General features: G+C 41.1%; 1 protein-coding gene across 1 annotated transcript in view; it reads left to right on the forward strand.

The window, feature by feature from the left end:
* The first annotated feature begins 10,069 nt into the window (after positions 1 to 10,069).
* REV1 (REV1 DNA directed polymerase) overlaps positions 10,070 to 23,216 on the forward strand; it is a 96,980-nt gene continuing 83,833 nt past the window's right edge. The window contains exon 1 of the mRNA XM_072767988.1: positions 10,070 to 10,211. The gene's annotated coding sequence lies outside the window, so the exon portion shown is untranslated. The remainder of the gene's footprint in view (positions 10,212 to 23,216) is intronic.

Genomic DNA, 23,216 nt, shown 5'->3' on the forward strand with positions numbered 1-23,216 from the left:
AGGAGGATTGGTATTAATTCTTCTTTAATTGTTTCATAGAATTCATCAGTAAACCAGTAGGTCTTGGGTTTTTATTTTTTTCCCTTGGGAAGTTTTTGATTACTGACTCCAAGAAAAAAAATGAAATGATAGATAATATGATTACAAAAAAAAATTATGGTCATATAAATATATGAGTCACCCTGAATGCTAATTTAAATAGTCATGATAATGTAAACAATAAGCACTGACATAACCAACTTTTATGACATACCTAAATAGAAAATATATGAAGTGGAAAATGTATGTTTGTGTGTATGTCTGTTTGCACATAAATTCTCACTTAAGGCAGCCAGATACATATATTTCATAGTAAGAAATCAGTAGACAATATCTAAAATTGAAAAAGCAAGTATTAGCAACATATACATGCTATTAGAAACATGAAGGTAAATGCCAGCATAAATTGTTACAAAAAATTGACAATGTTGACTTGGAAATCAGAAATTAAGGGGCGGAGAGAAGTTATAAGTTTTCAACAAAAATAATATTAAGTTTAAAAATAAGGAAGTTAGGAAACTATGTATTTTTATGCCACTAAAAATTGAAGAATATAAAAATACAAGAGAATATAAATATAAACTATGAGTTATAAATGTATAGCTCATTTGTTTGACAAGGAAATTCCTGTCTTTTGTTGCTAAATTAAAAACAGCATGAATTAAGCTGTCCATTTGAAATAAGACAGGATGATTTCAACATACATGCTACATTAGTAGTAATTAGCTATTATCTTTCCATTTAAAATGCCATTGATGACTATTCTTTTAAGTAATATCTAAGGCCAAAATGAGGTTTGGACTCATAACTCCAAGATCAAGAGTTGCACATTCCATCAACTGACCTAGCCAGGTGCCCCCATTGATGACTATTGATTTCTTATTTTCATTTCAAATTCCAATTATGCTTTGCTGGTATATATAAAAGCAAATGCCTTTTGTATTGACTATTGATTTCTTATTTTCATTTCAAATTCCAATTATGCTTTGCTGGTATATATAAAAGCAAATGCCTTTTGTATATTGATCTTGTATTCTGTGACCTTGCTATACTCACTTACTTGTCATAGGAGATTTTTTATAGATTCTCTTTCAGGTTTTCTACATAGACAATTATGTCATCTTTAAATACAATTTCATTTCCTCCTGTCCAGTCTGCATAATTTTATTTCCTTTTCTTGTCATATTGCATTGGCTAGGACTTCCAGTATGATACTGAGTAATATTATGAGAAAGAATATACTTGCTTTGTTCCTGTTCTTAGGAGAAAGAATTCAGTCTCTCACCATTAAGTATAATATAAACTGTAGGTTTTTTATACCCTTCATTAGCTAAAAAACTATTTCTAGCCTAAAAATTTTTAATATTTTTTCAGCAACTATTGACATAATCATGTGAGTTTTAATAATCCTTAATATGATTAATTACATTGAATGATTTATGAATATTGAACCAGTTTTGCATTCTTAGAGTAAACTCCATTTGGTTGTAATGATCATAGATTTTATATATTGTTGAATTCAATTTGCTAATATTTTAAGGATTTCTGTGTCTCGGTTAATGAGAGACTGTATTTTTCCTTAGCTGTCCCATCTTCAATTGGTTTTGATAATAGAAAAAGGCAGGAAGTATTTCTTTTTTCATTTTCTGAAAGATCCTGGGTAGAATCAATGTTTTTATCTTTGAGTATTTGGTATAATTCACCAGTGAAACCGTGTTGGCCTGGCATTTTTCTTTGTTGGGAAGACTTGATTCAATTTCTTTAGTAGATAGAGATTTGGATCTTGAAAAGACTATATCCTTAGGTGAGTTTTGGTAGGTTGTATCTTTCAAAGTATTCATCTTGGCTATCAAAATTGTTTATAATATTACCTTATTCTATTTTTAACGCCCATGGAGAATTAAGCCATTACCAATATCATTCCTGATATTGGTCATTTATGTCTTCTTTTTTCTGGGTTAGCCTGCCTAGAGGCTTATCAATGTTATTAATCTTTTCAAAAGAACCAAATTTTGTTTTTGTTGATTTTCTTGTTTCCCTGTTTTCAATTTCACTGATATTGGCTCTAATTATATTATATCCTTTTTTTCTGCTGATTTAACTTGTTCTTATTTTTCAACTTTCCTAAGGTAGAAAATCATTGATTTTAGATCTTTTCTCTTTCCTAATATATGTATTTGATATTAAAAATTTCTAAGTACTGCTTTCACTACACCCCACACATCTTTTTTTAATTTTTATTTATTTATGATAGTCACAGAGAGAGAGAGAGAGAGAGAGGCAGAGACACAGGCAGAGGGAGAAGCAGGCTTCATGCACCGGGAGCCCGATGTGGGATTTGATCCCGGGTCTCCAGGATCGCGCCCTGGGCCAAAGGCAGGCGCCAAACCGCTGCACCACCCAGGGATCCCACACCCCACACATTTTGATAAATTGTATTTTCATTTTCAGTTTAGTTCAAAATATTTTTAAATGTTTCTTGAGACTTTTTTGATTCTTGTGTTATTTAGAAATGTGTTGTTTTAATCTCCAAACATTTGGAGATTTTCCCAGCTATCTTTCTGTTATTCATTTCTAGTTTAATTTCATGGTCTCAGAACATACTTTGTATGATTTCTATTCTTTTAAATTTGTTAAGGTGTATTTCATGGCCCAGAATGCAGTCTATCTTGGTGAATGTTTCATGTGCAATTGAGAAGAATGTATATTCTGCTCTTGTTGGATGAGTATCCTATAAATGTCAATTAGATCAAGTTGATTGATAGTGCTGTTCAGGTCATTCATATCCTTATGATTTTTTGTGCCTGCTCGATTTATGAATTACTGACAGAGGGTGTAAAAGCCTTCAACTATAATAGTAGATTTGTCTATTTCTCTTTTCAGTCCCATCAGCTTTTGTTTCGTGTAGTTGGACACTCTGTTGTTAGGTACACATAAAGTACAGATTGTTATATCTTCTTGGTAAATTAACCCTTGGGATGCCTGGGTGGCTCAGCGGTTGGGCACCTGCCTTTGGCTCAGGTCATGATCCTGGGATCCAGGATCGAGTCCCACATCAGACTTCCTGTGAGGAGCCTGCTTCTCCCTCTATGTCTCTGCCTCTCTCTCAGTCTGTGTCTCTCATGAATAAATAAATAAATCTTTAAAAAAAAGAAAAGAAAATTAACCCTTTTATCAATATGTAAATGCTCTTTATCCCTGATAATATTCCTTGTTTAGAACTGTCTTGGATTAAAATTATTATAGCCATTCCAACTTTCTTTGAGTTAGTGCTAGCAAGGTATACCTTTTTCTACCCCACTACTTTTAACTGAGTCCTTATATTTGAAGTGGGTTTTGTTGTACATAGTATCTAGTCTTGTTTTGTTTTAAATCCAACTTCAGGGGCACCTAAGTGGCTTAGTTGGTTGTGATCCCAGGGTCCTGGGAATCTGTCTTGCATTAGGCTTGCTGCAGGAAGCCTGTTTCTCCTTCTGCCTGTGTCTCTGCCTCTCTGTGTGTCTCTCAGGGATAAACAAAATCTTAAAAAAAAAAAAAAAGAAAAAACCTGAAAACATCTGTTGTTTAACTGGTATGTTTAGACCATTAACATTTAAAGTGATTTTTTAAAAATATTTTATTTATTTATTCATGAGAGACACAGAGAGAGGCAGAGACATAGGCAGAGGGAGAGGCAGGCTCTATGCAGGAAGCCTGATGTGGGACTCGATCCCGGGACTCCAGGATCATGCCCTGGGTGTGAAGGCAGACACTCAACCAGTGAGCCACCCAGGCGTCGCTAAAGTGATTCTTACTATACTTGAATTAAAGTCTATGACTGCTGCTCCCATGTTTCTCACTCTTACATTAGTCCAAATAGCTTCTAGCAATTTATCAAAATTTCCATGTAAGTGTTCCTACTTTCTTATGGCATCCAAAAGTTTCTGCTCTGGGGAACCAGATCCTATGCTATATACTCTGGATATGCTTATCTCTAGATTTTTTGGGTGGTGGTTTGTCATGTAATCTCAGTTCTCTAATACATCTAAAAAAAAAAAGTTACTGATTCTTATAAGGATGGGAGTGATGACTTCCAAGGTCTCTAGAGATCAAAAGTGAAACTGGAAGTCCAAATTCCTTTTTTATATTCAGGATCATACTTAATATATATCTTAATCTCAAAATTACTGTCTTATTTAATGTGAAACATTGAACCCATTCCCATTAAAATTAGGAACAAAGCCGTTTCCCACTATTTTAGCTATGATATATTGGAGATATTAACCAAAGCAATTAAATAAGAGAAAAATGATTGGAGGAATAAAAATGACAAATAAGGAGTTAAAATGATATCTGTATGCAAATTATATGAAAAGCCCAAGAAAATCAATGAAAAAATACCAATTCAAACAATAGGCCTCTTAGTACAGTAGAAGAATATACAATTAACATAAAAATCAATAAATTTCATATAAACAATAACCAGTATAAAAAGATAATAAATAAGGAGACTATTTACTATTGGAACAAAAACACATAAATAAAATACATAAAAATAGAAATGTGCATAAACTTATACAGTCAAATTTTGGGAAACTTCTGAAAGATTCCAATGTGACAATGAATAAATGGAATGATGTCCCAGGTCCTTAGATAAAATGACTCCCCATCAGAAATTATCTCCAAGTTTACATATAAGTTTAATGAGATCCCAATAAAGATATCAAGTTCCCCCTCCCCAGAGAACTATATAAGTTGATCCTAAAATAAAAAAATTAGTAAGCATCAATAGCTAAGAAAGCCCCAAAAGAGAAGAGTAATAGTGGTAGCCTTATTAGATTACAAAACAAAAGTTTAAACAAATAATGGGGTGGGGGCACCTGGGTGGTTCAGTCAGTTAATTGATCAACTCTTGATTTTAGCTCAAGTCATGATCTCTGGGTTGTGGGATTGAGCCCCACATTGGGGCCTTGTGCTCAGTGGGGAGTTTGCTGGAGATTCTTTCCCTCTCCCTCTGCCCCTCCTCCTGCTGGCACTCTAAATGAATACATACATACATACATACATACATAAAATCTTAACAAAAAATAACTACTTGAGTGTGTTAGGGGATAGGCATCAACTTGAATGGGCTATAACTGGCCAAATCTGGAACAATTTACACATCAAAAAGGATGAGTATAATTAATTGCAAGATTACAATAAATAAATATTTATGAGTCCAAATTTTCAAGAAAAAGGAGGAAAAACAAAAAGAGAAAGAAAAAGCTCATTTATCACCATTGGAGAGAACTATTAGATAATACTTTTTCTATGAATATTAGTAATTAAAGGGAAAGAATTAAGCATTTGCCTTCCTTTTCAAGGAAAAATGATAGTTTATTCCCAGTTGATATGGGCAGTTATTTTTTTAAAGAAAAATGCCATCTAATCAATGTGGGAGAAAATATGGAATTAGAAAATTACTTCTTTGCAGCCCAATACAACAACTGATTCAGTACAAGATCATCCACGAATATTGAAACCATTGGGTTAAAAAATTGTTGAAGAGACTATTCACTTGCTAAAAAGTACTCAACAGCATGCACAGGGGAAAAAATGTGCTTTTACAATGGAGAGATCTGGCTGTCAGCACCTAGCCAAGGATTTAACTTATTATCAGCAGTAATGGGACAAACTGTACTTCCTGTTTTGCTTTTTTGTTTTTCTGTTGTTTTTTTTTTTTTTAAGATTTTATTTATTTGTGAGAGACACAGAGAGAGAGAGGCAGAGACATAGGCAGAAGGAGAAGCAGGCTCCATGCAGGGAGCCCAATGCAGAATTCTATCCTGGGACTCCGGGATCACGACCTGAGCCGAAGGCAGATGCTCAGCTGCTGAGCCACTCAGGTGTCCCTGTTTTTTTGTTTTTAAGTAGGCTCCATGGCCGGTATGGGGCTTGAACTAATGACCTTGAGATCAAGAGTTGCATGCTTTACCAACTGACCTAGTCACATGCCTCTATACCTGTTATAATGGACTATGAAGCAATATGTATGAATGGTTTTTGCCAGTGTGGACTGGGAAATGAGGGTAGCAGTGTCCAATCTGACCCCATAGTTTGAGAAGTGTGAGAATGGCACCTCGGTCCCATTGGGTAGTAATGGTTGTTTAAAAATGAAATTCAAGTATTATTTTTGCTTCATTTTACATGTATTTTTTTTTAAATGTCTACTAAGTTGTTATGTCACGAATGCTTATTAAGTTGTTTGGCCTTACTTCCTTTATAAATAAAACTGTTAGGTATTTCTTTTGCCCAAGAATGCTGTGAAAAAAAAATTAATGAGCCTCAGTTCCATGATCAATCAATATAATCCCTCCCTTGAATATATCCTCAATTTCTTTGCCTTTTCTCTGTGTATTATACTTGCTTTGCAAAACCCCTACCCTGGTCAAATCCAACCCACTGCTTCCCCTGTGGCTGTACCTGGGCACCTGGACCTAATACAAGACTTCCTGACTGCCTCCAACCCTACTTTCCATGCAAGAGCCAGAGTGACTTTGTGAAGTCACTTTATCAGCTAAAACTCTTTATGATTTGAGGTGCCTGGCTGGCTCAGTTGGAAGAGCAAGTGATCTTGGGGGTCTTGAGTTCAAGCCCCATGTTGGGTATAGAAATTATTTAAATAAATTAAAACAAACAAACAAACAAAACTTGTGGCACCTGGGTGGCTCAGTCAGTTAAGTGTCTGCCTTGGGCTCAGGTCATGATCTCAGGGTCCTGGGATGGAGCCCCTGCATTGTGCTCCTTGATCAGTGAGGAGTCTGCTTCTCCCTGTACCTCTGTCCTTCCCCCCTCTTCCTACTTGTGCTCGCTCTGACTCAAATAAATAAAATCTTTAAAAACCAAAAACGAAAACCAAACAAAAACTTAAAGCCAAACAAACCCTTCAATGATTCATTACCCTTAGGATACAGTCAAAACATTCATATACTGTAAGGGGCCCTTTATGCTCTTGCCCCTACTTGCCTCCCTAACCTTTTTTCAATATACCCCCCACCTATATCCCTCTGTACTTTGCAGTTTCTGGAATCTTCCCTGTTCTCTTTCTCTTCTTTGCCTTTGCACATGGTGCCCTCTCCATGGAGAGTGGCATTCCCATAGCCAACTCTACTAGTATCTCGGTCTTTACTGAGATGTCCCTCCCTCTAGGAAGCCGCCCTGACACCCATTCTGTGTTCCCATAGAACACTTTCCAGTGGCAGTCCTGAACCTGTACTGCTGGTGCCTGTTTAAAGATTTGCCTCCCTTTCTACCCTGGAAACTTTTCACAAGCAGGAAGTGGATTTTGTTCTTTATTAACCAAAGAGTGAGTGGCATTCAGAATGCTCATCATTACTAATTGTTGAATCATCCTGAATTTTGTGAACTATGTTATTTAAATATATATACCTGTCCATGGTCTCTTTTTACTCTGTAAAAACAGATAATGTGTTTAGATGAATTAGGTCTTGGTAAACCAATTCTGGTTCCAAATTCCTTTCTAAGTTTCTGTGGGTTTGTGCTCATTCTTCCTTGTTATTATTTCATCTTTCAGCATAATGTGCTGAATGCCTTACAACCATCAGCATGATGGTTCTTTCCCATGAGTAAATCACAGGAGTTATTGTGTGTATATCACCCAAGGGACTTGAGTACAAATCTCTGTTTTAATGGTTTCATGTTCTTATTTTCTGTTTTTGGTATTTGAGAGACTAGATGTGGATGTTTTCAAGGAAAGTTTACTGCCAGATACAGAGGTTAAAGGATAAGAGCCATGTCCTTTCCCAGGGCTATCCTTGCAAGTGTCTGCACTTTCATAGGCCCTTTGAGATGTCAGTAATGATAGAAATCTCAAAAATAAATTTTAATGAAGCTCAAAAAAAAAAAAAAGTAATAAGGTAGAGTGCCCCAAAACATCTCCCAAGTGTGGGAGTCCAGAGTGGCTCTCTCAGTTGCATTACCCAAAGGTCAGGCCAGTTCCCCTCAGACTGGGAAAGATGGTCCTCATGAGAATACATGGCAGTAAATGAAGGATGAATGTAGATGACTGGACAAAATTGAAATAAAAGGCTCTTCAGACATTGTTTAATATATTATGGGATAGCATGTAACAGAATATTCCAGAATGAGCAAAAATAAAACTGACAAAATTATATGAAGGATTCTAGAGTTTGTATACATTTTGTTTTAAATGTAGTTTTCGGCTCTCTTTTTATTCTATTTTTATGTAAGGAGCAATGTGATTTTTTTTTCTTTCTTAGCAGAGGCTTTCTACTAGTTAGCACTGAAATGCAGTCACACCATCCTACCATATTTTATAAAGGTGTTGCCAAGGTCAGTTAGCGCAATGTGTTTCTTTCTTGAGAAAAAAAAAAATCTCTAATAGGAGAGAGTGGGAAAGGAAACTGCAGTTGAAATACAATAGTACATTTCTTGTAGATTTCTCAAGTTTTTTTCAATTTGAAAATCAAGTTTTGCCATTTTTTGTGAACAATGCTGCCATTTAGAGACACTCATTAAAAAATAGTAAGAGGTTACTACTGTTCTTCTGTGAGATCTCAGCAGATGAAGATTACCCTTAGTTGCAGTGGGCAATTGATTGTGAGCCTGCTGAAAATACGCAATTTGTACTAAATTATGACGTCTCAGAAAAACATACCACTTGATTTTGCTGGGTTAGAGACAATACCGGAGTTACAGTGCATCTATAAGTCTACAAAATGGCAAAACCAGAAAAGGCTAGGATAAAAGAAACAAGTCATTCGAATATTCTCTGAATTACCAATAAATCAGTCTCAGCTCCGCAAAATCAGTTTTCCAAAGAGTACCGTTTCCTAAGTACGTTCAAACTCTTCAAGTATCTTAGGTAAGGGACTAAGGGAAAGAAAGTGTTGGGGCTTTGCACCGAGGGTCGCTTCATTTTGCTCATTACAACAATAAAGACTATTATAATAGTAACGTGGGATCTCTTGGCAAAGCGACACTGCCAAAAAGGGGGGAAATGGTCCTTATGGAACAATTGTCTTTTGCCGCAAGGCCTTCAATTAAGATTGTATTTAAGCATACACAGCATACGACTTCTTTTTATTTTTTTTATAACGATAGTTGAAAATCGCTTTCGAGTGTCACCCCCGCGCTGCACGTGGGCTGGGCCACCCGCCGTCGCTCTGCGAACACCCAGGTGCCGTCCCGGGCGGAAACTCACAGCGCCAGAGACCGCGCTGGCGTCCCTGCGGGCGCCGGCGACACCGCCTCAACTCCGTGGCGCAGTGTCCGTTCCCGCTAACCTGCGAGGGCCGTGGTTCTCGGTCGCTCCCCGACACAGCGAAGTGTCGGCTCGCGAGCGTCCCCTTCTCCGCTAGATGTCACTGCAAATCAGTCGCTAGCGGAGAGGGGCACCGGGTTTCAGGTCGTCTTGAGGCACTACAGGGTTTTAAGCGTGGTCGGTCTCCTCCCGGGCTGGGGAGTGCCTCGCGGGGCGGGGGCGGGGGCGACCCTCGGAAGCGCAGGCAGCGCCCCCTCGGCGGCCCGAGGCGACCGGGGCGCGGCGGCCCGAGCGGGAGGCCAGCAGGCTGCGCGGTTGCAGGGCCGCCCTCCGCGCCGCGCTCCTCTCCGCCTCCGCGAGCGAGACGGTCACGTGCCGCGGAGGCGCTGCCCCCAGCGGGCGGCGGCGGCGGCGGCGGCGGCGGGAGGGCGGGAGGGCAGGAGGCCGGGGGGCCGGGGGGGCGGGGCCGGCCGCCGCGGAGCTCCGAGGCGCGGCGGCCGCGGGGCAGGGCGGCCCGGGGCGCGGCGCGGGGTGAGCGCGAGCCGGGGCGGGGACAGCGGCCGCCAGCCGCGCGCCTCGGGCCGGCCGGCGCGCGCGGGGGGGCGGGGCAGGGGGCGGAGCCAGGGCGCGCGGGCGCGGAGGGGGAGGGGCGGGGCGGAGCTGCGGGGCTGCGGCGCGCGCGCCCGCCCGAGGGAGGGAGGGGCGGGAGCCGCGGCGGAGCGCGCGCAGGGCCGGCCGCCGTGAGCGTGGGGCGAGCGTGGGCCGCGGCGCGGCTGGGTGACTCCTTCCCGCGACCCTCTTCTCGGCCCCCGGCGGGGGCGCGGTGCGGCGGCCGCAGCGGCGCCGGAGCCCGCGAGGCCCAACGGGCGGCCGTGCCCGGGCATGGTGGCCCGGGGCAACGCGGAAGGTGAGCGACCCCCGGGCCGGCGGCGGGGTGGGGGAGGGGTGGGACCGGACACGCGTCGCCCGGAGGCGCCGCAGACCCGCCCGGCGGCGGCCCGAGCGCGGACGGCCCGAGGCGGGGCTGGGGAGGGCGCGCCGGCCCGGGCGCCGCAGGCCGTCCTCTCGCGGCCTGGGCGGCCCGCGGCGTCCCCGAGCGCGGCAGCCGCCGGGTTATGTAACGCGTGACCTCCCCTTCCCCCTCCGCCATGGCGCGGCCGGCCGGGCGCCGCCGACCCCGCCGCCCGCCGCCCGCCGCCCGCCCGCGGCCGCCCCGCGCCCGCGAGCTGCCCGGCGGCCCTTCCCGGGTGCTCCCGGGGCCCCGCCGGCGGACGCCACCCCGGCCCCGCTCACACCGCGCCGCAAACTCCTTCCCCTGCGGCGGCGCCTGGGCCGGCCATTGAGCGCCGCGCCATTCATTCGTGCGCGCGTTCGGCCGCGGGTTCGTCGAGCGTCGCCGGGGTCCCCCGCCCGCCTCCCGCCTCCCGCCTCCCGCCGCCCGCCGCGCCGGGCCTCCCCGCCCCCCCGGGGGTCCCGACCTCGGCGTTGGACTCTCCGACGGCGGTTTTTATTCACTTAGTTTTCCCTGTTCCCTTAGCGTGCAGGGCACCCTTCCCCAGCTGTCCTTACAAGTGCCCTTTCCACACTTCCCTCGGCATTGAGATGACCGAGCGAGCCCCTGTGTGGACCCAAGGGGGCCTTTCCCTGTGTATTTCGCTGCTCTTACTACCCAAACCCGGTCTGTGAGGAAATAAAATACCTGAATATATCACACCTCAGTTGAGCCCCCCCCCCCCGCCCCTTGTTTAAAATAAAATAATTACAGATGGTGTAAGTTTATGATTTCTGTCGGTTACACCTTCGCAGGGCATGTACAGAGATTTGGCAATGGTATCGTTTAGACGGGCACCTCCTGTAAAAGGACCTGTAACTAACTTTTAAGGACTTTTATGTAACGGTTCTTAATTCTGTGTGTCTGGTCTCTCTGGCCTCCCCACTTCAGTCTCGGGGAATTGGCCGTTTCTTCTTTAGGATTGGGCACACCGTGACGCTGGTTCTTGCTGGGAGTACGCAGAGGTGCATCCTGCGGCGGTCCGGTCCACCTGCTCTCCAGATTTCCCATCTCTGCTTCCCCACGAGCCTTGTCTTAGCCGGTGCAGGTGCTGCGAGCAGCGGTTCCCCCCTTAGGTTTCCTATGCTGGACTCTTGGAGGTTCACCTCGCAAGGACCCCAAGTCCCTAGGAGGACCTCCACTCAGCTCTTGTTTATCTGCCACTCAGATTCTACATGTGTCATGTCGTGATGATTATCTTTTTGTCGGTGTCCTCTTTTTCTCTCCATCCATTCCAAACTCGTCTTTTGTCATTGAACTTTCATTTTATAGTAAACAATGTGGTTAAGATTTTTTTTTTTTCCTAAAAAGACAGGAATCACTCTTTTAGGATTAATGCTTATGATACCCCAAGTGGAAAATAATTTTTCCAAATTAATGTGTTTGAGTTGGTAGGATCACTCCATGCAAACTCCGTTTTGCTGAAGAAAAAGAACCCCCGTCCTCACGAGCAACAAGTTCGTCATTAATAAGTTGGGAATACTTCATATATTTGATAGTTCTTTGACAGTTGCTGTAGTGGAAAGATCACTTTAGAGATACACGTAGACTTAAATTCTGGTTTATTGGCTGTGTGACCTTGGACAATTTAGGTTATTAATATTTGATTTTTTTCCTTAGGTGTAGTATGAAGACATTATTTTCTACCTTGAGTAGCTAAGGATTAAACGAGTCTTTAAAAAATGTAAGGCATCCAATGAGTACTTGGTACACAGTGATGCTCGATAAATACATATTCCCTTTGGTATACTTTTTTTTTTACTGCAATTCACAATCTAGAATGAGCCAGCATATGCTGGAAACAAAACATGAGAAGAGAGTTGATTAGAAGAGGTGCTAGGTACTTCTTGTCTCCAGGTAAATGAGTGAGCTCTAAGCTAAACATTAGTAAAGCTCTTTCTGCTTCTCAAGAATGTAGGCATGTATGTGGCATGTTATACATTATAGAATATTGAACAGGACACATAAATGAAGGAAGTCTGGTGGTTTTTTTTTTTTTTTTTTTTTTTTTTTTTAGAGAGTGAGCAGGGCTGGGTAGGGTAGCAGAGGGAGAGGGAGAGAGTATTAAGCAGGTTCCACTCAGGGTTTGATCTCACTACCCTGAGATTGTGACCTGAGCTGAAATTAAGAGTGGGACACTTAACTGAGCCGCCCAAGTCCCTCCTGAAGAAAATATGTTCTAATCTTTACCCCCCTATATATAAGCGCCAACTGAACCATTAACTTGGATATTAAAAAAGAATCTGATTTTTTCCCAGTCAAGTCAGGAAGAGGGGATGAAGATGACGGGAGGAAGCATATTTTAAAAACACTCTTTTAGAAACAATTGAGTCCATGGTCTTCTTTTAGTGTCTCATCTGCTTGAAAACCATGAATCCTAGTCTGAGTTCCAGTACTTCTTCCTTAGGCTGTTGTAACAGTGCCTCCCTGATATCCCCGTTTCTCTTGCTTTTCTTCCTGACTGATCCCCACATAAAAGAGTAATTTATTTATTTATTTGTTTTTTTATTTTATTTGACAGCACTCACGTGTGCCCTCAAGGATGAGCACGGTAAGGGGCAGAGAGAAGGAGAGGGACACGCAGACTTCCCGGTGAGCACGAAAAGGAAAAAGGGAGGGCTGGGTCCTAGGACCCTGAAATCCTAACCTGAGCCCAAAGCAGCTGCTTAACTGAGGAGCCACCCAGGCGCCCCCGCAGCTATTTTTTTAGCTACATAAATCATACTGTCATTCTTGTGCTCAAAAGCCTCTGAAAGCTTCCTGTACCCTAAGTATTGAATCAGAACTCTTTGCTGCAGCCTCTCGGGACATTACGTGATTTGGCAGCTACCAATCCTAAGTGGACCTCTTACTGTGTGATTTTTAATCACCCTGCCCCAGCCCCCTGATCCTTTTGCCATTTTTTGAACTATCAAGCTGTTCCTACATTAGGGGTGTAAAACTTGGCTGTTCTCTTAGTTGAGCTACCCCTTCCTCCTCGTGGTTATCTTGCCTTTATATCTTCTGTTTTCTGGTCAGATGTCATCACCTCAGGCCTTCCCTGATCCCTTTCGTCTGCCACTTTTGATGCTTTCATTTTTATTTTTGTTCATAGAACTTATTGCTAGGTGAAGATACACTGTTTACTTATTTACTACTTTTCCCCATAGACTTGTTTGCTCCAAGGCCTCTCTCCCACTAGAGGGCGGGGGCCTTGTATGACTTGTTCTCACCGTTGTGTCCCCAAAGCTCAGAATTCTTCCTGGCACACAGTAGGTGCTCAGCAAAGCTTGTTACATGAAAGAATGGTATGCAGAGTTTAAACTCTGTTATGGAATCAGACAGGCTGGGTCAGCGTCCTATCTCCTACTATTTACTCATTCTGTAGTCTTGGGCAAGTTAATATCTTTTGGTGCTTCGGTTTGCTTCTCTGTGAGATGGGGACCATATGTACCTTTTAGGATTGTGGTGAGTAATAATTGAGTTAATATACGTTTGGTGCTTAGAACAGGGTTATTTTGTAGTTTTTAGAAACAGTATTTGAAATTAGCTTGGAATCACTTAGGATTTTGTGTTTTTGCAGGAGACAAAGGCATAATCATTGAAATTTGTATTTTGGTGTTATTTTTGGCCACCAAAGTCATATGTATGGACCTATTTAAAAACATTTTGTGGATGCCTAGAATGGATTAAAAAATAAACTGTTGGGACGCCTGCGTGGCTCAGCGGTTGAGCGCCTGCCTTTGGCTCAGGGCGTGATCCCAGGATCTGGGATTGAGTCCCACATTGGGCTCCCTGCGAGGAGCCTGCTCCTCCCTCTGGCTGTGTCTCTGCCTCTCTCTCTGTGTGTCTCTCATGAATAAATAAATAAATCTTAAAAAAAAAAATTAACTGTTGAGGATGGCAACTAGTATTGGTCTTAATGTGGAACTCAGTTTTTTCATTTTCAGATCTGTGGAAGATGCTAGGAGAGATTATCTTAGCAGCTGCCCACCAGAGTAGCTTTTACATATTTCCCTTTGAAGTTCTGCTGGAGATAGGACTGTGGCAATGAAAGGACTTGCTGGAGGCTGAAGATGGAAAACCCTTGAAGATCCGGTTGAAGGATGAGTCCCAGAGTATTTGGGAAAGGGGAAGTGTTTTATCATCTTTTGTGTTCAGTTTCTGTTATTTTTCTTTATGGGTTTTCCCCCCAAAATTGCATTTGGTTCTTAATTAGAGCTTATAGTGATCCAACTATACTTTATATATATATATATACATATATATATTTAAGATTTATTTTGAGAGAAAGAAAGTGTGTGCGAGTGGGGGAGAGGGATAGAGAGAATCCCAAGCAGACTGACATGGGCCCAATCTCATGATTCTGAGATCACAACCCTGAGGTCATGACTGAAGCCAAAACCAAAAAAGGGGCACCTCAACCAATTGCGCCACCCAGGTGCTCTGACATTGCATCTTTTTTTTTTCCCCTTTTCTTTTTATCTTTTCAAAATGTGATTTAGTTTTTTCCTTAATGTTTTATAGAAATTGAGAAGAAAGAATTAATGGGGACAGACACTAGATATAACAATTGATACTTTGATCTAATGCAACTCGGAATTCTTAGAAACTAAGTGTCCCTGTAGTAACCGCACTTGCTTGCTTCCAGTTATTTCTACTTAGGCCACATATCTTTAGTAAAGTGCCTCTTTATAGGAACATGTTTAATTTCTTAGTCTGAACTTTAACCAGTAGGATGCTATCTGTGGGCCCTAAACTTATGGGAAAAAATCAAAATGTTGCTTCTCTGTGTAACATTTGTTCGAAAATTTAATAATTGCTAAGTTACTAAACATTGTGTCAGGCCCTTTGCTAAGCCAGTGTCTCATTTAATATCCATAACCACTCTAAGGTAGGCACAGTTACAAAGAAACAGACAATGTTCCTTGGAGCCAGACACACAGGTAAGAAAGGAGCTAGGATATCAATCTATTCCTACCTCATTCTGTAACCCAGGGTCATAACCAGTTTGCTCTGAAGCACTTTTTTTTTTCTGAAGCATATTAAAACAAAGTTTCTGTTTGGAAACTTGTTATTATGTTTTATCATGTTAGTTTGTGTGTGGTGTTGCTCTAACTACAAGTAGTTTCATTGTTTGTGGCTAAGTTTTTTTGTTTTTGAAATTAACCCATACTTAAATACCTATATATTTTATTATAAGTGAAGAATGTTTTGATAGGCAAAATCATTTTCTTTTTCATTACAGAGTTACTGAAACAAGTCAAAGCATCTGTGTTGTGGAAGGTCAGCTTTATAAATAGTTTGAAAAGTTTTGCATATAATAGATGTGATTTAAGAAAACATGGATATTTTTCAATTTGCTTAAGGCTAAAATTTCAGATGGCAAGTAAACAGTAAAGTTAATGATTATGAAGTAGATCTTTATCATTTTAATAAGGAGGATATTCAGTCAGAATATGTTTTCTCAGGTAGTCAGGTAGTTGCCTACGCACACAGGATAGTTTGAGTAATTTTTTTAAGTTTGTTTGTTTTAAGAGAGAGAAAGCTTGCATACACACAAGCAGGGGAAGGGGCAGAGAGGAACTTCAGCAGACCTCTAGCTAAGCGCAGATTCCCCAAGTGGACTCTATCTCAGGCCCCTGAGATCATGATGTGAGCTGAAACCAAGAGTCATGCGCTTAACTGAGCCACACAGATGCTCCTAGTTAGAGTAACTTCTAAAAAATATTTTATTTCCTTATTTTGAGAGACCAAGAGTGAGTGTCTGTGTTTTAGGGCGCTGAGCAGGAGGAGGAGAAGAACCAGAGGAGGAAGCAGACTCCCTGCTGAGGTAGGGGAGCGGGCTTGATCCCAAGACCCCAGGATCATGACCTCAGCCCATGGCAAACACTTTACTGAGCCGCCCAGGCACCCCTAGCTTGAGTAACTTTTTAATTTTAATTTTATTTTTTAAAAATTTTTATTTATTTATTCATGAAAGACACAAAGAGGGAGGCAGAGACACAGGCAGAGGGAGAAGCAGGCTCCATGCTGCCCGATGTGGAGCCTGATGTGGGACTTGATCCGGGGTCTCCAGGATCAGGCCCAGGCAGAGGGAGAAGCAGGCTCCATGCTGCCCGATGTGGAGCCCGATGTGGGACTTGATCCGGGGTCTCCAGGATCAGGCCCTGGGCCAAAGGCAGGTGCCAAACCACTGAGCCACCCAGGGATCCCCTTGAGTGGATTTTTTTTTAATTTTTAATTTTTTTTTAAATTTTTTTTTAATTTTTAATTTTTTTTTTTTTTTTTTTTTTTTTTTTTTTTTTATGATAGTCACACACACACACACAGAGAGGCAGAGACACAGGCAGAGGGAGAAGCAGGCTCCATGCACCGGGAGCCCGATGTGGGATTCGATCCCGGGTCTCCAGGATCGTGCCCTGGGCCAAAGGCAGGCGCCAAACCGCTGCGCCATCCAGGGATCCCCCCTTGAGTAACTTTTTAAAAGTCCATTCTGGTGTTGTGGCTTTATGGTTGAATTAAAGATTAGGTAGGGTGGGGGAAAGTTGATTGTCATGTGAATGATTATTTGAATCCAGTGTCTGAGTAACCAAAATGTTTCTTAGTGGCTTCAGTTATTCCTGATTATAACCAAGGCTAAAATGAACTTTTTGAAGATTTAGTCAGAAAATAGCTGAATCTTATATTTTTCTAAACTCCATCATTTCTACACTTGAGATTACTAAGAATGAACTTGATATATTTTTATCATTTAGGCATTTGTCTTATTATTTATATTCCTTTCCCTTTTAAATGTTTTTCACCAGACTTCTGAATTTTATCTTAAAATAAGTTCTATTTAAGCATTTTTCCAAAAAATTAAATCGGACAATCCTGAATTTAAAAAATATTTTAAGTTTCTTCCTTAATATTTTTTTATTTTTAAAAAGATTTTATTTTATTTATTCATGACAGACACGCAGAGAGGCAGAGACACAGGCAGAGGGAGAAGCAGGCTCCCTGTGGGGAGCCCAGTGTGGGACTCGATCCTGGGACCTTGGGATCACAACCTGAGCTGAAGGCTCAGCTACCCAGGTGTCCCTCTTCCTTAATATTTTTGAGAGCATAACCAAAAAAGTCCTTTACTCTTTGTAATGGTTTATGCCTTAAAAAGTGCTTTCCCTTGGCTTTTTCTCATTCAGTCCGTATAGGAGAGAGATGAAACTGTATCCTGTTGTACAGCTGCCATATGATTCTGGCATTAACTACCCACGGTTAGGGCAGACATTAGATTACCCACTCTAAGCTCAAGGGTTTCCAGGCCACCTGTACTTATGACCAACTGGCTACAAATTTGGGAGTTCCCACTACTTCAGATTTGATAATTTGCTAGAGTGGCTCGGAACTCAGGAAAGTGCTTGCATGAACTGTACTTGAAATAATATTTTTATTATAAATGATACAAATCAGGGCAAGCCAAATGAAGAGATCCCTAGAAAGAGGTCCAGAAAGGTCCCAAATATGAAGCTTCCATGTCATCAGGATGTGTTATCCTCCTGCTACATTGAAAAGTGATTATCAACCAGGGAAACTCACCTAAGCCTTGGTGTCCAGAGTTTTTATTGGAGTTTTATTACATAGGCATGATTAATTGAATTATTGGCCATGTGGTGAATCAGTCTCCAGCCTTTTCCTCTTCCAGGAGGTCAGGTTGATACCATGTGGCTCAAAGGCTCAGCCCTCCAATCACTTGACTGGTCTTTTTTTTCTTTCATTCTTAAGATTTTTTATTTATTCACTTGAGAGCGAGGGAGAGCGTATCTGAAGCCAACTCTGCGCTGAGCACAGAGCCACACTCTGGGCTTGATCACACAACTGCAATATCATGATCTCATGATATGAGCCAAAACCAAGAGTTTGTTTTTGAGCCATCCAGGTGCCCTTTGCTTGACGGCCTTTCAAGTGTGGCTAGCCCTGTCTTGAAACTAAGGGCCCGCTAAGAGTTGTATGTTAATATAAAAAGATATCTTAGGGGCCCACCAAGGATAACAAAGACACTTCTATCAGTTGTGAAATTCAAAAGATTTAGATTCACCATCCCAGGAATCAGGGACAAATGCCAGCCAAATTTTATATTGTACAATAATAGCTGAAGAAGTGTGAACAGACATTTGCCCAGTTTGTGACAGTTGAAACTAGAACATATTTCTGTAGTAGTAGCCCAGTGATCTCCATTACTAAAAATTATAACAGGTTGCATTTGAATATATTTATGTAGGTAGAAAGATTGCTTTCTGGTGAAAATTGTAACATTTTCTTTTATTGCTAAAATTGTGTTTAAAACCTGGGTCCATGTTCATTTGAGTTATATACTTACATAAATTGTGTTGTGAGTTTATAAACTACATACTTTTTAGTGTTTCAAAAGCTCAGTAATGTTGGCTGTGAAAGTTTCGTTTTTGGCATTTTTGAATTTGTAATTTTAGACTTAGGTTATTAGTGTTAAGTGAGAATAAATCTAAATATGAGGTGAGATTTTGTTAGTGAGGTAGAGGTGTTGATAATTTATTGATTGGTTGTTAGTGTTGTAAAGTGTTTTTAGTAACTTAATTGCCATTTTGAATTTGAGCTCTCAAGTTAGTAGCTGTTCAGGTTTACAGTATTGAAGGTTGATAATGTTCTTTTGCGTATTGTTTATGCCCAATAGGAAATCTTATTGCTGATTGTTATGTTTAAAGGTTGTATTACATTCTGTTGGAACTCACTGAATGCTTCTCAGAAATAATCTATTAGCTAAACAAACTGTTTCATTGAGTAAGACCCCTAATGTTTTTTGTGGAATGCAGTATCCTATTTGGAATGTCATATCATCTTAAAAATTAGTGAGTTCTGTTGTTGGTGTTTTGAATACCTGATAGGGAGTTCTTGGCAAAAAACAAAGGGAAGAGAGGCTAGAAAGTTAAAACAAAGGCGATTTCTTAAACATTCTACTTCCTTTATTTTCAGTTGCAGGTACATTTAGTATAAGGACTTGCAAGAAAAGAGATTTGTAGCAGGTGGAACTGATAGCGTATCTACGAAATAGTGAGTTTGACCATATTTTTAAATTTCAGTTATTCAGAGGAATTTGTTTTTAGTTGTATGTCATTATGTGTGCCAGCCTTATCTTCTGAGTTTGGAGTTCTAATTTATTTAGGGATAGAAGACACAGGATGAGGACCTCTGCTAAGACGGGTTTATAGACAGGTTTGTAGATTAGGCTCAGGAGACAGAACTTCTCCTGGTCCACGTGCAAGCCACCCCCACCCTCCAGCGTTTACATACACAAATTTATTCTTCATTTCCTAACTTTTACAAAGGTTCAAACTCCTTAGTATGACATTCAGAGCCTTGAGTTTTATTTCCTCAACTACCTTACAAGTTATCACTACCTCTGTCCATGTGTCAATCCAGAATGTTGCCTTGAATTTCTTTTTTCTTTCTTGCTTTTGGTCATGAATTTCCTTCTTCCTGAAATCCCGCCTCACCCTCTTGTGCCCATTAAAATCCTACTCCTTGTTCTTGGCGCATATCTGCCTCTTGAGTGAAGTCCTCTTGGATGGCTTCTCCAACATGAAATTTGTTGCTGTTTTCTCTGTGTGTTTGTTTATTCCTTCTTGTCACTGCCTTTGTAGTGTAGTTTTACACAGATCTTTTTGCTCTAATAGATAACGTTGGATTTTGGTTTATACTTTACTTCACTCACTTTGAAAATAAATTATAGTAAATGTTCTGTGAATATGGAGTAAACGGTTAGATCAGACCTGGAATTTGGGGAGAGGGAGTGCAAGGCACTGGATGGAAGAGATCTTACCTATAATCTAATCAGCATTTTGATCTGGTGAGTTGCATTTACTCCTGTTATTTTGAAATTCTTTCTCTTTGGTGTACATTATTGCAGCCTTCTTTCTATTTGATGTATACTTGATCTCCTCTGAACTCCTCCTTTACTTGTCTCTGTTTGCAATTACCACTCTAGATACACTGCAGGCAAAATCGGTGGTTCTCTCATTGTGTGCCCCAGACCTGCCACATCAGCATTTACTTTTTAGAAATGGAGATGCCTGGTTCCACTCCAGACCTACTGAATGAGAAATTTTGGAGTTGGGGCTCAGCAATCTTTGTTAAAAAATATTGTGGTACATGCTCAAGTATGCGAACTACTGAAGATGCAGTCCTCTCTTCTTTGATATTATCTCCTTTATTCTCCAGATATGCTCTGTCCTTGTTACTAAACTTCTGTGGCCTTTGGAATCCTTGATTTACTGCAACCTTGAACTTTCCTATGGATAATTATTTGGCTTCCCTGTGAGAATATACCACTTTTTTTTTTTTTAAGGTTTTATTTATTTATTCACAAGAGACACGGAAAGAGGCAGAGACACAGGCAGAGGGAGAAGCAGGCTCCATGCAAGGAGCCTGACGTGGGACTCAATCCCAAGAATCTGGGATAAAGCCCTGAGCCAAAGGCAGATGCTCAACCAGTGAGCCACCCAGGCATCCCTATACCACTTCTTAATGAAGATCACTGGCTTTTTATTCCTTCTAGACTCATTTTTAAATCATGTCTTCTGCAGAAGAACATACCTTTGTTTTCTTTACTTTGTAGCTTGAGCCTGCTTTTGGCCATGCTTACTTTGAGATGCATGTGGGACATCCTGGTGGAGATTTCTTTCTTTTTTTTTTTTTTTTTTAATGTACTTATTTGACACACAGAGCAAGAACTACCGGGTGTGGGGGGAGGAATGGGTGCAGCAGGCAGAGGGAGAGGGAGAAACCGGAGTCCCTGCTGAACAAGGAGTCAGACGTGGGGCTTAATCCTAGGACTCTGGCATCATGACATGAGCTGAAGGCAGATGCTTAACTAACTAAGCCACCCATGTGCCCCTCGTAGAGATGTTTAATAAGCAATTGGGTCCATGGTTTGGAGTTTTTTTCAGAAAGTCAGGAAAATTGAGGGAAGGTGTTTAGAAATTAGTTGATTTCACTGTACCCTGGAGAATCAGAGAAGGCGGTTCTTTGTACTTTATTAAAATAGCGGTCTTCATTTTTTTTTCCCCTTCTATGGAAGTCTGTAATTACACAGAAGAAAATTTTAGTAATTCTTTTAGAATGCCTCTTTCAACTTGTATTCAGATGACTGATTTTATGAAATCAATCATATTTTTAATTTTTGTTGTTACAACAAAGAAGATGAGAGAAAATTTTTTGTTGTATTGAATCATTTGGGATAAAAACTTTTCTTTTAATAAGATCAGCCTCAGACTGGGACATTACAAACATTTGTTATATGTTTTTATTTGTAATATATCCAAATATTTTTCTTACACATCTCATTTTTCTCTGTAGTTTATTTAAATACTGACATTGTGTTAATGTCACTATATTAAATACTGACATAATATTAAAATGCTGAAATGTACTTCTATTCATTAGAGTACAAGGTAACCTGCTATAACAGAAACTTACAAACACAATGATGCAAAAAATAATGAAATTTTTCTTTTTCATGTAGTAGTAGGTAGGCAGTCCACAGTGGATGAGGGACTGCATTTTATTTTTAAGGTTATTCATGGTCTTGGGTTCCTTCTGTTTGCTTAGCCATCCCCTGTGGTATTGTTCTAATTTTCAGGTTGAAGCCAAGTTACCTCATAGCTACATACCAGAAAGAGAAATAAATCCCTTCCTTTAAGAAGATGGCACAGATTTTTTTTTTTTAACAGTATTATTCTGTTGATATCTCACTATCCAGAACTTAGTCACATGGTTGCTCCTGATTTTAAAGGAGCTTAGGAAGTGTAGTCTCTAGTTGGTAACTGTGTTTCCCACTGGGGGTAGGGAGGGGGAAAAATGTTTTATTACTAAAAGAAAGAAAAGGAGAATGAATACTGGAGGACAGTTGTCATTCTCCCACTCCAGAGTTTGAGAGTACCAAGACCACTCTTGTACCAAGTGCAAGTTTGGGGATCCTCAGGACCACCCTCACTCAGGTACTCAGGTTCAAGAATTCTTTTTTTTTTAAATTTTAAATTATTTATTCATAGAGACACAGAGAGGCAGAGACATAGGCAGAGGGAGAAGCAGGCTCCATGCAGGGAGCCTTATGTGGGGCTTCATCTCAGGATCCCAGGATCACAACCTGAGCCAAAGGCAGATGCTCAACCACTGAGCCACCCAGGTGCCCAGGTTCAATAATTCATTAGAAGGACTCAGAACTCTTGAAAGCTGTTGTGCTCATGATTATGATTTATTCAGTGAAAGGCATAGATTAAAACCAGCCAAGGGAAAAGGCACATAAGGCACAGGTGGAACTTCCACTTGTCCTCTCTCACTGGAGTCTGGGACAGCACTAACTTCTGGCAGCGAGTGACAGTACACACAAAGTATTGCTAACCAGGGAAGCTTACCCAAGCCTTATTGTCCAGAGTTTTTATTGGAGTTTGGTCATGTGGTTATGGTTGGCTACCTATGTGCCTGACCTTTAGTCTCTAGTCTTTCAGGAGGTTGATGATGCTTGACCCAAAACTTCCACCATAAATCACATTGTTTGACTGTTTGCAGTGGCTCATAGTCCCTAGGTAAAGAAAGACATTTATGAAGCAGGACATTCCAGGGGCTTAGAGATCACCTTCCAGAAACCAAGGGCAATGGCTAGTCCTCTTTTTGAGTAAGGTTAATTTTTTACTAGATAGCTGCTTCTGCAGATAGGTACATCTTGTTTTCCAGAAGCATAGACAGCATTGCATAGTATATATGCCTTCATTCTAAAAGCTTTTTCTTCTTAAGTGAATAGATATATAGAATCATGTACATTTTAAAAACTGAAAGAGACTGGGTTTTGTCAGGTTCAACTCTATCCAC

Source organism: Canis lupus, chromosome 11 (genome assembly GCF_048164855.1).
Source record: "Canis lupus baileyi chromosome 11, mCanLup2.hap1, whole genome shotgun sequence".
Classification (NCBI taxonomy): Eukaryota; Metazoa; Chordata; class Mammalia; order Carnivora; family Canidae; genus Canis; species Canis lupus.